The 17544-nt window shown below is 36.7% G+C and overlaps 3 long non-coding RNA genes across 3 annotated transcripts; all 3 read right to left on the bottom strand.

Annotated features, from left to right (window-relative positions):
• Positions 1–6111: 6111 nt before the first annotated feature.
• Positions 6112–13055, bottom strand: LOC112754662 (uncharacterized). The gene is made up of 2 exons (XR_011874265.1): positions 11743–13055; positions 6112–6137 (listed from the first exon to the last, which is right to left on the bottom strand). It is a non-coding gene; the product is annotated as an uncharacterized lncRNA (long non-coding RNA).
• On the bottom strand, positions 7087–8273 carry LOC140180361 (uncharacterized). The gene is made up of 3 exons (XR_011874429.1): positions 7921–8273; positions 7775–7828; positions 7087–7686 (listed from the first exon to the last, which is right to left on the bottom strand). It is a non-coding gene; the product is annotated as an uncharacterized lncRNA (long non-coding RNA).
• Positions 13056–15023: 1968 nt separating the features above from the next.
• On the bottom strand, positions 15024–15577 carry LOC140180360 (uncharacterized). The gene is made up of 3 exons (XR_011874428.1): positions 15377–15577; positions 15231–15285; positions 15024–15142 (listed from the first exon to the last, which is right to left on the bottom strand). It is a non-coding gene; the product is annotated as an uncharacterized lncRNA (long non-coding RNA).
• Between the last annotated feature and the right edge of the window lie 1967 nt (positions 15578–17544).

Below are 17544 nucleotides of genomic sequence, written 5' to 3'. Positions count from 1 at the left end.
GCCATATATCACATTAAATAAAGATAACCATATTTAATTAACAAATTAAATTTAATAATATCTCATTTTCATTATCACATAACCAGTAAAACATAATCATATTAACAACTATATTATTAACTACTCAAAATATACTAAATCTATTTTACAAAAGATCCACATTTATATTTATTAGCTTCTAATAATAATTAATAAACCTTAAACAAATCTAAAATATAAATCTAATTATTATTAAATACATTAAAACTATATTTTCTAATGTTTAAAACCTATTTATTTTATAATAATTCTTATTCATTATTTTCTATTTATATAACCAGAATAATTTTAGAAAGTATTAAACACCTCAATAATATTATTATTATTATTATTATTATTATTATTATTATTATTATTATTATATATATATATATATATATATATATATATATATATATATATATATATATATATATATATATCACCAAATTTATCAATAATCATAAATAATTTATTAAATTCATATTTAAGATTTAGTGTTACTAACATAATTCATGACCTAAATTACACTAAATGTATTCGGTTTTTATTTTTCATGATACTATAACAACAATAATAATATAGCTTAATAAATTCACTAACTAACCATTAAGAATGATTAATTATTATATTTAAACAATTTTAAAATTTTCACTTCTAGTACAACACAATAAACAAACATATCAAGTAAATATTTAATTAACAATAGACAACAAGTTGTTAATCCTTAATTAAAAATCTAAATAATATACTCATAATAATAATAATTAATTCAATAATTTTTTAAATATCTTCTAAATTTATTTTATTTTACTGACTATTTCTAACAATTATTAATAATATCACACACACACACACACACACACACACACACACAATAATTATTACTATAATATTTCTACTAATATCTAACATTATCATTATTATTGTTATTTATTCAAAATATTTGATAATAAAAATTTACATAATTAGAATGATCAAGATAATTAGCAATATAAAACTCTGGACGATTAACTTCTTTTATTTTACATATCCTTGGCATTGTTAAAATTTTGATTGTGACAATTTTTTCTTCCTCTGTTGAATTTGTGCAGCAAAAATGGAAGAAGAGAAGATAAAGGTGGGGTTGGGGGTGGTATGGAGAGTGAGGCGCGAGTGAGAGTGAAAGGGATGGTTGGGGGAGTGTGTTACGAAAATACAAGCAGAGAGGGTCAACAATCCGAGGTTGGAGAACGCTGCATGGAGGATGTGTGGCTTATAGTACGAAAATCAGACGGTCTGATTTGTGTACCTATCGATTTGTGTAATTGGACTTTCCAATTACTCTTCCTCCAATCAGACCGTCCAATTTGTTCTACGCAGCCATCACAACCTAGTGATTCTCCCTGCACTCTAATAGCCATGGGGTTACATTTTCCAAATATTTTTTCAGGTAACTTTGATAAAATCCTAGAATACATTTTTTATTTTTCATCAAACTTAGAAGGCTTTTAACTTAATTTTTCATTATCTGTTGAATATATAGATTTGTGCAGGTGCTATAATGCTCACTGACTGTGTGTTCTGGCTTATTCTCTATCCGTTGCTGACAACCAAAGACTACAATCTCAATATTGTAAGTATGGGTGTCATGAAGCCACTTTTCCAAAAGTTTAAATTGATCGGAGAAGGCACGCGAACCGTTATATTCTCTAACAATTCACATTGCATTGCATTTTTTTCATCAAAAAATATTTGCATCTTTTACTACCTTGTAGTTTATGTTTTTAACGCACTCCATTAACGTTGTTTCCTGCTCAGTGACACAAACCTGACTTGCATGATGAGTTTGGATTTTAGTATCTTTTATTATTATAAAGTTGGGTAGTCCCCAACAGTGGACTGCCTAGCCTGTCGACACCTGTTTTTAACTTCACTATAACATCTATTTCTAAAATTCTAAAACTAAAATTGGGGAACAAAAGGATTTAGGTTATTTCTCTTTACCCTTTGGTTGAAACACTGCACTAGGCACTGGAATTGGGGAAAATGGGGGGGGGGGACGAGATGTCAATGAGGTGCCTTAGCGTAACGCGACTTTTCTCTATGGTGTTGGGCTTCGGCAATCTCGAGACGAGGTGTATTTGCGTAATGCGACTTCTTGATTGGGTGATAAGAGAAATGCTAACTTCTGATTGGCAGATGACAGTGAGCCACGGATCCAGAGATGAAAATCCGAGGTATAGCATGATTAAATCCTTTAAATTAGCTCTAACTTTCAAATCTGGCGCTCTTTTCTTTCTTTTTGAGAGAGTGGTATTTATGGTTTGGATTCTGAACAACGTTCTTCGTATCATCTATATATTCTATTCAAATTGGATTTGTGAATATGTGTCCGATTCAAATTCCATAGCTTTTACAAAAAAAAAAAACGTCTTTTGTATACTTGACAGAGCTCTGCCTTCCTGTTTTTTGCTATGGCTCTCATGAATCCTGTTGGTGCTCTGAATAAAAAAGTGGATGCTGTTGCAGATATCAACCCAATGAAGCTGGCTGGGAATCTGAAAGTCGGGATTGTGCGCTTGTACGAGTTTCCTAGCAAGTGGAACCCAAGAGAGATTTACAGCATGGAGTTGGTGCTTCAAGATTAAAGGGCCAGTTACTAAACCCTAAACTTTTCTAATTAGATTCACTTTGGATTTTTTTATCCATTGTGGTTTATTCTATTTGCTTCTTTTTTGGCGTAGGGTGATCATATACACTGCTCCATCCCGAAGTCAAATATGGAGGTATTTAGGACCTTGATTCGTGAGCATGAACTTTATGCAATGAAAAATTTTATTGTTCAAGTAGTAGGACAATCTGTGCGAACAACTAGCCACAAGTATAAACTGAGCTTTTATACCAAGACCTCTGTCAATTTGCTTCCCAGCGACAGTTTCCTATTTAATCCTTTTTAATTTATCTCATATGAGAAGATTGAGGCAATGTTTGGTGTGAACAAGAACCATTTACTGGGCAAATCAAGTTATTGATTATTTATTTTGTTTATTCTTTTAATGTTATTGTATAATGTTGGTTACTTATTTGGTTAAATTTGTATGTATCTTTATGAATCGCTTTGCTCTTTGGGTTGCTTTGTGTACTATTTTGTAGACTGTATGGGTCATGTCGTAGGAAGAGAGGACGTTACACCATTGGTTACAAAATCAGGAGAGGAAAGTAAATGTATTAAACTACACTTGGAAGATCTAGAGTTCGTTTCCTGTATATTTTCAATTCCTTTTTCGGTTTTGTGATTTACCATTGATTTATCATTTGGATGGGCTTTGTTTACATTGTTTGTCCTTATATTTTGTTCCACTTAAAAAATTAGGGGAAACATCATGAAGTGCACCCTCTTTGGTGACTTGGTGGACAAAGCCCTTGGCTTATTTGATAAAGATGATGGTCAGCCTATTATCTTGGTGGCACAACTCTTTTAGCCTATTTTCTATCTTAATGAGGTCAACGTTCAAAATAGCCTTTATGCCTCTCGCCTATTTTTTAACCTTGAGATCCCTGATGTTCTCGCATTCAAGAAACAGGTGTGTTGAAAGTCTGTAGTCTGTCCTCACTTTAACTGGCTCCCTTATTTCATTAATTTCCCTATAATGTCTTCGTAAGATTGTTTGCCTATTTTATCTCATGTGCTTCAGGTTAATAAAGAGAAGTGATCTAAAGGCTCAGTGTATTAAGTATATACAGAGCCAGCCTGTAAATTCAATTAGTGATGAGTTGCATGGCGGTTCCTTACCAATCACTACTATTGAGGAGGTTTTGGACAAAACTAATGTAAGCTCCCCTATTGTGGGTTTTTCCAACCATGGCATGCTTTGTTCATGTGGGTCTACTACTAGCGTTATTGTGTGTGTGTGTATTTTTTTTATTTTGTGTAGGAAACTTCATGTTAGATATTAGCCACTGTGGTTTCTATTGAAGTTGGTAGCAGTGATTGGTATTATGCTTCGTGTAAGATTTGCCCGGAAAAGTGAAGGAGAATAAAGGTCGTTATCTGTGCGAGCATTGTGGTAAAGTTGGTTTCAATGCTCGCACATATATTTAAGTTGTTTTGGGGTATTGCTCACTTTTCTAATGTATTCCATAATGCGTTTTCAACATGTATTGTCTTCATGTTATTGCCGTTGATAGTACTGGCTGTATTGGCCTAATCATTTGGAACCAAGAGGCCAAACTGGTTATTGGAAAGTCTGCAAGTGAAGTGAAAAACCTCAGTGTAAGGTTTTTAATATTTGTGTTGAAAATGATTTAGTACATCAGTGTAAGTTTTTTAATATTTGTGTAGAAAATGATTTATATACTCAATTCATTAGAGAGCAATGAATAATGAATTGATTCTTTTTTTCCTAATATCCAGAGAGGAGAAAATGTGGCGTGCTATCCCAAAGTTTTGGATAGCATTGTAGACAAGAAATTTTTGTTTAAATTATCCACTACGAAGAAAAATCTCACCTCAATTGATCAAGTGTATAATGTAGTTAAGATCAGCGATGATGACACACTCATAGTCCTTTATCAGTCCTAGTCTTGCTCTATAGATATGGTGGTGTGTTTTCTATCTTTTAATTGTTATGTTGTTTAGTATTTGCTTTGTTATTGTAGTGATCACACAGTTTTTCTTAATAACTACTTCTTAGGGAGTTGACCAAAGTGTTTCCAATCTATTGCCTGCATCCTGTACTAATGAGGCTGAGTTTGATGTACATTCTGCTGCAGTTGTGTCTTTATCTAAGGTTTGTATATCATATGAAACATGCATAGAGCATCCGCTGTGAGCAAATTTTATCAATCCCTCCCTCTTAAGATCTGTCTTTTCTAAGATGTGTTGCTACGCATGCAGGATTCAGGTTCGGAGAGCATTTTTAAGTGCGGTCTTGAGACTCCTGGAAAGGGTGTTGTGGCTGATTCAAATGCAGGTGCTGCTATTGGTAGGTTGTATAGTCTAGATGTTCAGGGCTCTACAACCAAGCCATTGAAAGTTCATGCTGGAAAAAGGAAACTTGAGTAGTTAGTAAACATAGACTTTGGTTAATGGGGAATCCAAGGAAGGCATTTCCAGCTTAATTGAAAATGCTCTTTTATTTATGTACTTTTTGCTTTAATGTCATCTTTAGTTGTTTTCTGCACGAGAACCTATTTGGAAGTTTATTGTAAGAACTCTATATATGTATGTCAATTATAGTTTGATGCATCTTTTGTAAACAAAATTTATAAATACATAGTTTATTAGAGAATGGTTAGTTCTTAGGTTGATTACATTTTTTTGTAACTTACCTTTGGAAATATATAAATACTCATTCCTTAGATTTTGATTATATAAGCTGCTTTGTTTCATTTAAGCTGATATTGGACGATAAAAACTCTTAAATAACAAGAACCTGGGTTAATGATGAAGTCATGCCATTTCATTGTACAATTTGAAGTCTGAAATTTTTAGGATCTTGATTCGTGAGCATGAACTTTATTATTATAAGGGATTTTATTTTTCAAGCGGTAGGACAATCTGTGCGAACAGCTAGCCACAACTATATACCGAGCATGAACTTTATTATTATTGTAACACCCTACCACACAAAGCTTTACGCTTAAGTCGTAAAACAGAGGTGATGTGGTATTACGACCTCTAAAATAAAATAAGTACATATAATAGCAGAAGAGTTATAATATGCTAGGAGCCTTGAAGGATAGGGGAAATAAAAATCACGAGATAAAAGCGCAACGCTCAAGGAACGAGTTAACTTGCATGCTAAGAAAACTGTAACTGTCAAACATAAGATAACAGAAGTAGGAATAGAGTGTCAAAGATACAAAATAACAAGCTCCTAACTCAGCCTGCGAAGTCAAGACTGGCCGGAGAATATTTACACATATATACATACATATCCAAAACCCAAAAGTACATACACACAATCCTGCCTCTCCATAAACCTCTAAGAGGATCAAAAAGGACAAGTTATGCGGAGAGAAAGCTAAGTACATATATATACATCACTGTACAGCAAAACTATACAACAACACTATCCAGTAACTCCTCCGCTTTAAGAGTCCAAACGACTAACGAGATGGCTCCCGACCTGCATCTGAAAATCAACAACATAGTATGGAATGAGAACCGGAGGTTCTCAGTATGGTAAATGTGCCACACACATAATATATAAGGTCCTGGGAATGCCAGAGGCAATCCTAGAACGCCGACACTCAGATTGTAGAGCTTAAAGTATTAAACAGAAGTCATAAAAGGTGGTTTCCTAAAAATATTTAATCCTAACTTAACTTAACCTTAAATCTAAGTCCTATACTGCCATTCCTCCATACCTCCAATTCCATCATGCATTTTCACAGACAAATAAACAGATAAAGGCAAACACAAGAAAGTTACAACTACTGCAGGTAACAAATACACATTTAGCATGGCAAATACAGATAGGCACACCCAATTAGAGCACAAGCAAGTAATTCAAGTAATATGCATATGATGCATGCCTGTCCTATGGCTGATGAGGCTCATCTGTCGGTTATCCAGCCAACCCGACAAGTCTGAATTGTCCTTAGACTGTCCCCCGACGTGCATCCTCAAGAGTCTATGCATAGATTTTTCTCAAATAATCAATATTGCTCAATGGGGTAACATTCCCGGGAATTTATATAGTGCCCGGTCACACTTACGTCGTAGGGTCAACAGAGTATCGAGTTTTCAACCTGGTACACGTGGTGGCAAGCCACGACACTTAATCCAGGGAATCTCGTATCTCAGATTATTCAAATTCATAAGCCATATAAATAATTCAATTAAAATTCATCAACATCCACATCATTCTCAATCACATCTCATTCATCATTATACGTTAATCATATTCAATCATTATCCTTCATTATCACACCTCTCATTCCGTCCATCAATAGTTCCAATTCAAAATATAATTCATTCTTTTCCAAATGAACTAAACTTAAAACATGCTCATTTTCTTAATAACTCAAAATCAAACCATATAACCTTTAAATCTTAATCTTTTTAAATAATCATATAAACAAAATCTCTAATTTTTATAAAATTTCGGCAGCATCTCCTCTAAAACTCGGACTTTGCCACCCTTTTCGGGTCCAAACCTGCTTTCTTTTCAATTCAACATACCCTTCCTCATCATCATAACAATCACCACAATAAATCTACTTCAGATTAACAATTATATTCATACAATATTCAAATCCAACAACCAAAATTCAACTAAGGATCATAGTTCACTAACCCTAGGCTTCTAACACATAATATCTCAAATCAATAATTCACCAAATCATTAGCACTAAACCAACCATGTTCATCAACAATAACATTCACCATCCAAGATTAATAACTAATTATCCAATAAACTTCAACCAAATATATTCATCAACAAATTACTAAACATTAAACATACACCTGCATTCCAACTTATCCTATGGCCGTCTAGCCTAAGTTTTCACAGAACATTATATATTAAATGCAAGAAACCTAAACCATACCTTAGCCGATTTCCACGTAACGACCAAAGCTATTTATTCAAAACCAAGACAGCCCCTCAAAACTCAACTAATCCGCTTCCTCCAAGTTCCAGTATTCACAATTTCAAGCTCCAATTATTTATTTTCAACCTAATACACATTCATAATACATATATACCTAATTTAATACTCAAAGCTCAAATTTAATGAAATTAAAATAGAATTATCGTATCCTCACCTTACCCAAGCTTCACATAAGCAAGAGTGAACGTTTCTCTCAAGCTAATTGGATCTTAAAACATCAGAAATCAAAGAAATTCAATATTCCCACTTAAAATTTGAAAATTGGGGGAAGATGAAGCTGAGAGTGATTAAACAAGTTACCTATGAAATTGTTCCGATAGAAATGTAGAGTTCGACGCGGTGAACGCGTGGCCGCAAACGGTGCGGCGATTGGAGCTCGGACGGAGAAGTTACGGGGATCGGAAATTTACGTTAGGGTTACGGGATATTTCTCGTTTCTCTTCTCCCTGGAAGCTGAAAGCTTCGTTGCTGCAGTAATGAGGGAGAAGACAAAGCTGGGTTCATTTAATAGGGCTGGTCCGGTTGAACCGATAGCCCGGTTCGGGTCCGGTTCAACCGGTTCGGTCCTTTCGGTCCATTCTTGGACCGTTTTCTTCAAAATTAGTGTCAAAATTCTCGTTTCGATGAGCTCTACCCTATTTTGATATAATATTTGCATTTTTAATCCTCCTTATTAAAAACTAATTTATTAACTAATTATCTACTAATTTAACCGGGGTTTACATCCTACCCACCTAATAAAGAATTTTGCCCTCAAAATTCAAATATAGTTACCTGAAAAGAGATGTGGATAGTTGTTTCGCATATCTGATTCGAGTTCCCAGGTATGTTCCTCGATACCAGCTCGTCTCCAAGCTACTTTTACCAATGATACTTCCCTTTCTCGTAATCGTTTAACACTGGTGTCATCAATCCTCACCGGAATTACTGGGAGTGTTAGATCTTCTCTCACTTGGATTGGTTCTGGTTCTAGAACATGACTTGCATCAGGAGTATACTTCCGAAGCTGTGATACATGAAATACATCGTGCAAATTCGAAAGGTACGGCGGTAAGGCAATTCTATAAGCCACTGGTCTAATTCTCTTCAGAATCTCAAACGGTCCAATATAACGAGGATTCAGTTTCTTGGTCTTAATAGCTCTTCCCACTCCAGTGGTTGGTGTAACTTTCAGAAAGACATGTTCTCCTTCTTCGAATTCCAAAGGCTTTCGCCTCTGATCAGCATAGCTCTTCTGGCGGCTCTGGGCTATAAGCATTTGACTACGAATCTTCTTTATCTGTTCAGTCGTTTCGGCTATCATCTCAGGCCCTAATAAACTCTTTTCTCCAGTTTCATACCAACACAACGGAGACTGACATTTCCTGCCATACAGAGCCTCATATGGAGCCATTCCGATGCTCGCATGATAGCTATTATTATAAGCAAATTCTATTAATGGCATATACCGATCCCAGCTCGCAGGCTGGTCCAAAACACAAGCCCTTAGCATATCTTCTAAGGTCTGAATAGTTCTTTCTGACTGACCATCTGTCTGAGGGTGATACGCAGTACTCAAGCTTAACTGAGTCCCAAATGCACGCTGAAAAGCTCCCCAGAACCTTGATGTAAAACGGGGATCTCTATCAGATATAATAGTAGAGGGCACACCATGTAATCTGACAATCTCTTTGATATACATTCGAGCCAATTCCTCCATTGTGCAACTTATTCGGATAGGAAGAAAGTGAGCTGATTTCGTCAATCGATCTACAACCACCCAAATAGCGTCATAACCTGATCGGGTTCTAGGCAACCCTATCACAAAATCGATACTCTCCCATTTCCATTGTGGAATCTCTAAAGGCTGAAGGGTCCCTGATGGTCTCTGATGCTCAATCTTAACCTTCTGACACGTTAAACATTTAGATATATGCAATGCCACATCATTCTTCATACCTGGCCACCAGAACATCGCTTTCAGATCCTGATACATTTTAGTGCTCCCTGGGTGAATTGAAAACCCGCTCTTGTGAGCTTCCTTCAAGATACTTTGTCGTAGGTCTCCAACATCAGGCACAATAATCCGGTTCTTGAACCTCCATAAACCATCATGACCTTCTGACATTCTCCACTGTTTTCCCTGTTCAACTGCTGGTAATACCTTACGTAATGCTTCACTATCTTGATGAGCCTTCAGAAGTTTTGATTTAAAATCACTTGAAATTTGCAACTGACTCAAACACAGGATTCCAGATTCTTCTCTAACTCCCAAATTCAAACCTTGGAATGCCTTCAGTAACTCTTCCTCCCGTAGCATCATCCAAGCTGCATATAAAGACTTCCGACTCAAAGCGTCCGCTACAACATTCGCTTTTCCTAGATGATAATTCAATTCAAAATCATAATCTTTTAGAAGTTCCATCCATCTCCTCTGACGCATATTCAATTCTTTCTGCTCAAAAAGATACTTCAAACTCTTATGGTCTGAGAAAACATGAAACTTAACACCATAGAGATAGTGCCTCCAAATCTTTAAAACAAACACAACAGCAGCAAGTTCTAAATCATGTGTCGGGTAGTTCATCTCATGCGGCCTTAACTGCCGTGAGGCGTATGCTACAACATTCTGGTGCTGCATCAGAACACACCCTAACCCTTTCAGAGATGCATCACAATACACTTCAAACGATTCACTTGGTTCAGGTAATACCAATACAGGTGCAGTAGTCAACCTGTGCTTCAATGCCTGGAAACTCTCTTCACATTCCGGAGTCCAGATAAAAGGTGTATCCTTCCTAGTCAACTTAGTTAAAGGTAAGGCGAGCTGTGAAAATCCCTTAATGAATCTGCGATAATACCCCACCAAACCTAAGAAACTCCTGATCTCTGTCACTGAAGTTAGTCGCTCCCAATTCATCACTGCTTCCACCTTAGCAGGATCCACAGCTATCCCCTGCTTACTCACCACGTGGCCGAGAAACTTCACTTCACTCTTCCAGAACTCACATTTAGATAGCTTAGCATATAACTTCCTGTCTCTCAGAATTTGCAGCACAGTTCGCAAATGATCAGCATGTTCCTCTTCAGTCTTAGAATAAACAAGAATGTCATCAATGAAGACAATAACAAACTTGTCCAGATACGGTCGAAAAATCCTGTTCATATAATCCATAAATACTGCCGGGGTATTAGTTAACCCAAAAGACATCACTGTATACTCATAATGACCATAACGGGTCCTGAAAGCAGTTTTCGGAATATCCTCGTCTCTAACCCTTATCTGATGATATCCGGATCGCAGGTCAATCTTAGAAAACACACCGGCACCCTGTAACTGATCCATTAGATCATCGATTCTAGGAAACGGATATTTATTCTTCACAGTGATCTTATTCAATTGCCGATAATCGACACACAGCCGCATACTCCCATCCTTCTTCTTTACCAGTAACACTGGCGCTCCCCACGGAGAAACACTTGGTCGGATAAAATGCTTACCCAACAGATCTTCCAGCTGAGCCTTCAGTTCAGCCATTTCTAAAGGCGACATCCTATAAGGAGTAATTGAAATTGGACCGGATCCAGGTACCAACTCAATTGCAAATTCAACCTCTCGGTTAGGTGAGAATTCATTAATATCATCCGAAAACACATCTGGAAATTCACATACAACCAGAATCTGCTCTAAACTCTGATCATCACCTGATACTCCCGCAGTTAATAACATAATACCCTGACATTCGGTTCTAGAACAGTTTACTATCATAGAGTTCAAATAGTAACTATTCACCACAACCGGTGCTTCTGACCCTTCTGGCATAAATTGTACTGACTTCTCAGAACAATCAAGTAAAACATGATTCTTGGATAACCAATCCAATCCCAAAATGAGATCAAGACCAGTCATAGGCAAACAAATCAAATCATGCACAAATTCACGCTGTTGCACTCGAAAAGGAACTTGTGGACATTCTATCCTAGTCACCATAGCTTCATGAGTAGCATTATATACTTTCAAATCATAACCTAAAACCACCATTCTCAATCTTAATTCATGGGCCTTTTCAAATGCAATAAATGAATGACTTGCTCCTGAATCAAATAAAGCATTCAAGATTTTACCAGCCATTTCACAATTACCTCTAATAAGTGTCTCAGATCCCTCAGCACCAATGGTAGAAGTAGTGTATACTCTCCCCGGCTGTTGCACCCTACCAGTCTCATACTTCTTCTTCTCAGGGCAATTACTGGCTATATGCCCGGGCTGTCCACAGGAATAGCACACTCCAAGTCCTAATCTAAACGGAACTCCAGGATGATATTTTCCACACTTCTGACAATTCAGATCCTGCTGTGGCTGCTTCCCAAACCTTTTTCCTTGATTAGCAGTAATATTCGGCCTTCTATAATTACCCTGACCCTGGGTCTGCTGCGGAACAAAGCCTCCACGCTTGAAATTCCTACCTCTCGGAGCAAAGTTCCTCCCTGAAGGCCTCTGAAAAGGCATCCTCAAACTCCCTTTCTCTGCTGCCGCCTTCCTCACACAATCCTCAGCCACCCTACTCTTATTCACCAATTCAGAAAATACCCTAATCTCCATTGGGGCAACGAAGCTCAGAATATCGCTCCGAAGACCTCCCTCATATTTAATACACTTCCATTCAGCAAAATCTTCAGGTGCACCTTGACAGATACGAGAAAAGTGACATAACTCCTCAAATTTACTGGTATACTCAGCAAGAGTCATTTGTCCCTGCTTTAACTGCATTAATTCAAGTTCCTTGGCATTTCTAGCTGAATTAGGAAAGTATTTCTTATAGAACTCTGTCCGGAAAACCTCCCAAGGAATCGCAGCACCATCAGACTGCAGGATACGTCGTGTTCCCTGCCCCCAATACTGAGCTTCACCTTGCAACTGATAAGTCCCAAATTCAACCCATTGCTCTTCAGGAACCTGTTGTGCCTGTAACGTCCTTTTCATAGCCTGAATCCAATTATCTACGTCAGTGGGATTTGAGGTTCCCCTAAAAGTCGGAGGGAGAACTTTCAGAAATGTAGCAAGTGTCATAGGACCGTCCTCATCATTATTGTTCCCATGATTACCCAATGCCTCAGCTGTTGCCTGCATAGCTGCAGCCATATTTCCCAGGGCAGCCATAAAGTCTACTGGATCAGTCACTATGGACGCAGGAGTAACGGTGCCTGTCCTACCTTTACCTCGCCCGCGACCGCGTCCGCGAGTCGACATCTGGTCCCTATACACACCAAACAAGTGATATTAAGTTGATCAGTCTCAATATCGCAGGTCTAATGCTTTAAGTTCCAAATGCATGCTCACAAACGTTTATGCCATATATATCAATCAGATATCCTAATAGCACATACACACATATACAGAGAATGCACAGAAGCACAATCAGTCCGTCTTTCAGGCTCTATAGGAACGAACTGCTCTGATACCATAATGTAACACCCTACCACACAAAGCTTTGTGCTTAAGTCGTAAAACAGAGGTGATGTGGTATTACGACCTCTAAAATAAAATAAGTACATATAATAGCAGAAGAGTTATAACATGCTAGGAGCCTTGAAGGATAGGGGAAATAAAAATCACGAGATAAAAGCGCAACGCTCAAGGAACGAGTTAACTTGCATGCTAAGAAAACTGTAACTGTCAAACATAAGATAACAGAAGTAGGAATAGAGTGTCAAAGATACAAAATAACAAGCTCCTAACTCAGCCTGCGAAGTCAAGACTGGCCGGAGAATATTTACACATATATACATACATATCCAAAACCCAAAAGTACATACACACAATCCTGCCTCTCCATAAACCTCTAAGAGGATCAAAAAGGACAAGTTATGCGGAGAGAAAGCTAAGTACATATATATACATCACTGTACAGCAAAACTATATAACAACACTATCCAATAACCCCTCCGCTTTAAGAGTCCAGACGACTAACGAGATGGCTCCCGACCTGCATCTGAAAATCAACAACATAGTATGGAATGAGAACCGGAGGTTCTCAGTATGGTAAATGTGCCACACACATAATATATAAGGTCCTGGGAATGCCAGAGGCAATCCTAGAACGCCGACACTCAGATTGTAGAGCTTAAAGTATTAAACAGAAGCCATAAAAAGTGGTTTCCTAAAAATATTTAATCCTAACTTAACTTAACCTTAAATCTAAGTCCTATACTGCCATTCCTCCATACCTCCAATTCCATCATACATTTTCACAGACAAATAAACAGATAAAGGCAAACACAAGAAAGTTACAACTACTGCAGGTAACAAATACACATTTAGCATGGCAAATACAGATAGGCACACCCAATTAGAGCACAAGCAAGTAATTCAAGTAATATGCATATGATGCATGCCTGTCCTATGGCTGATGAGGCTCATCTGTCGGTTATCCAGCCAACCCGACAAGTCTGAATTGTCCTTAGACTGTCCCCCGACGTGCATCCCCAAGAGTCTATGCATAGATTTTTCTCAAATAATCAATATTGCTCAATGGGGATAACATTCCCGGGAATTTATATAGTGCCCGGTCACACTTACGTCGTAGGGTCAACAGAGTATCGAGTTTTCAACCTGGTACACGTGGTGGCAAGCCACGACACTTAATCCAGGGAATCTCGTATCTCAGATTATTCAAATTCATAAGCTATATAAATAATTCAATTAAAATTCATCAACATCCACATCATTCTCAATCACATCTCATTCATCATTATACGTTAATCATATTCAATCATTATCCTTCATTATCACACCTCTCATTCCGTCCATCAATAGTTCCAATTCAAAACATAATTCATTCTTTTCCAAATGAACTAAACTTAAAACATGCTCATTTTCTTAATAACTCAAAATCAAACCATATAACCTTTAAATCTAAATCTTTTTAAATAATCATATAAACAAAATCTCTAATTTTTATAAAATTTCGGCAGCATCTCCTCTAAAACTCGGACTTTGCCACCCTTTTCGGGTCCAAACCTGCTTTCTTTTCAATTCAACATACCCTTCCTCATCATCATAACAGTCACCACAATAAATCTACTTCAGATTAACAATTATATTCATACAATATTCAAATCCAACAACCAAAATTCAACTAAGGATCATAGTTCACTAACCCTAGGCTTCTAACACATAATATCTCAAATCAATAATTCACCAAATCATTAGCACTAAACCAACCATGTTCATCAACAATAACATTCACCATCCAAGATTAATTACTAATCATCAAATAAACTTCAACCAAATATATTCATCAACAAATTACTAAACATTAAACATACACCTGCATTCCAACTTATCCTATGGCCGTCTAGCCTAAGTTTTCACAGAACATTATATATTAAATGCAAGAAACCTAAACCATACCTTAGCCGATTTTCACGTAACGACCAAAGCTATTTATTCAAAACCAAGACAGCCCCTCAAAACTCAACTAATCTGCTTCCTCCAAGTTCCAGTATTCACAATTTCAAGCTCCAATTATTTATTTTCAACCTAATACACATTCATAATACATATATACCCAATTTAATACTCAAAGCTCAAATTTAATGAAATTAAAATAGAATTATCGTATCCTCACCTTACCCAAGCTTCACATAAGCAAGAGTGAACATTTCTCTCAAGCTAATTGGATCCTAAAACATCAGAAATCAAAGAAATTCAATATTCCCACTTAAAATTTGAAAATTGGGGGAAGATGAAGCTGAGAGTGATTAAACAAGTTACCTATGAAATTGTTCCGATAGAAATGTAGAGCTCGACGCGGTGAACGCGTGGCCGCAAACGGTGCGGCGATTGGAGCTCGGACGGAGAAGTTACGGGGATCGGAAATTTACGTTAGGGTTACGGGATATTTCTCGTTTCTCTTCTCCCTGGAAGCTGAAAGCTTCGTTGCTGCAGTAATGAGGGAGAAGACAAAGCTGGGTTCATTTAATAGGGCTGGTCCGGTTGAACCGACAGTCGGTTCGAGTCCGGTTCAACCGGTTCGGTCCTTTCGGTCCATTCTTGGACCGTTTTCTTGAAAATTAGTGTCAAAATTCTCGTTTCGATGAGCTCTATTCTATTTTGATATAATATTTGCATTTTTAATCCTCCTTATTAAAAACTAATTTATTAACTAATTATCTACTAATTTAACCGGGGTTTACAATTATAACAGAGGAATTTTTCATTGAGACTGTTGCCGGCAAGCACAATGATAATATTGCCTTGGATCTCTTTCCTGGTGATCTTGAACGAGGCTTAAAGTTTGTAGATGACAAGGAAGACATGTTCCGGAAGTATATACTCTACTAATCTAATTTTCCTTCTCATTGTTTTTTGTTTTAAAATTCATAGTATAATTCACTTGATGGACTGTACAGATTGGCAAAAGAGCAAGTAAAGCCATTGAATGGCCTTGATAAAGTGAGGGAATGGACTGAAAGTCGTGGGCTGAAGCGAGCGGCAGTGAACAATGCTCCAAGAGTTAATACAGAACTCATGATCTCATTGTTTGGTCTCTCAGACTTTTTTCATGCTGTCATTATTGGTGGAGAATGTGAACATGCCGATCCAATGCATGCATGTACGGGGAGTGATGCACTGGAAACTTGCGCCTCACCTGATATGCCCAATTCGCTGCCGCCGCCAATGACATGACCCATCTCGTGGGTGCCATGCTTGACTTGGAGTTCCACGCAGATTTTGTCAGGCAATCTCCTCATTTCGTTGGTGCCTTCCCGGAATTGGTAGCGAAACCCAATTCGTGGGTGACTCCCCTGAGATGGAGATGCATATTGTGGAAATTAATTTCATGCATGCGTATTTGAGAAATTCATATTTTTCTTTAGTTATTTTAATAAAAAAACCATCAAACACAGGTTACGTTTTATACTAATACCATAGCAGTAAAATTTTTTTGCATATGTTCATTTCATTGCACTATACAAAAATTTTTTTTATATGAAAAAAATTAGCCACCAAAATAAGTAAACTTCTTATTCAACTTTTTATTCATAAATATAGTGGAAAAAATATCATTTTTCAATATATTTAATACATTAAATTTTAAAAGCTCAGATGTAATACATATTCTATTAAAATGATTTACTTCTAGAATATTTAAATTTATCAAAGTAGACATTTTATTCATAAATGCAAGAATTTGACACGTGATATTGACTATGACTATGACGTGGGAACTGAAAGTTGAAAGACATGAACTGACTTTGAATTTGTTTGGTTAAATTTTAAAAAAATATTTTTTTAATTTTTTTTAAAATCTTATAAAAAATAATTTTCTATTTAAATATTTTGTATAATTTTTTATTTATCAATTATATTTAAATATAATAATATAAAAATACTTTATATTTATTTATTACGTAAAAAATATCTTTTTTAAAAAAAATTAATAAAAGATGTAAAAAGAGTGGGTTCCGGACCAATCTTAATTTTTGGCCCTATCAATACTTCGCCGTGTGCTTCACCTAAATCTCGCTCTTGATGAGAAACACCCTGGGTAAAGCCAAATTGTCTCCTCAATCTATCTGATGCATGCCACTCAACTCATTTGAAAGATATCAGTGGTACCGTGGCACTCCAAATAACCAAATGTTGACGGACGTCAACAGGAATCACGTCTGGCTCAATGCGACCAATTGCATAAGCCTCTCAAACAAACTGGATACATTGAAAGTAAACGAGGATTACACACCAAATAATGATACCTTCAAACAAAAGCAGATACTTATTTATTACAACATACCTGTCCTTCTTGCTGATCATCCAACGACCTCCTAAAGTGAGCAAGATAATGAAATCTGTAAGGCTGATCAGCACGCTCCCAGTTACGCCACCTGACATCAGACAATCCGTTAATTAACTTTTATCGATCAAATTTAAAATACAAC

The sequence above is a fragment of the Arachis hypogaea genome, chromosome 16, assembly GCF_003086295.3.
Source record: "Arachis hypogaea cultivar Tifrunner chromosome 16, arahy.Tifrunner.gnm2.J5K5, whole genome shotgun sequence".
Taxonomy (NCBI): Eukaryota; Viridiplantae; Streptophyta; class Magnoliopsida; order Fabales; family Fabaceae; genus Arachis; species Arachis hypogaea.
The sequence above is the reverse complement of the archived record's forward strand: the minus strand, read 5'-3'. Positions and strand labels throughout refer to the sequence as shown.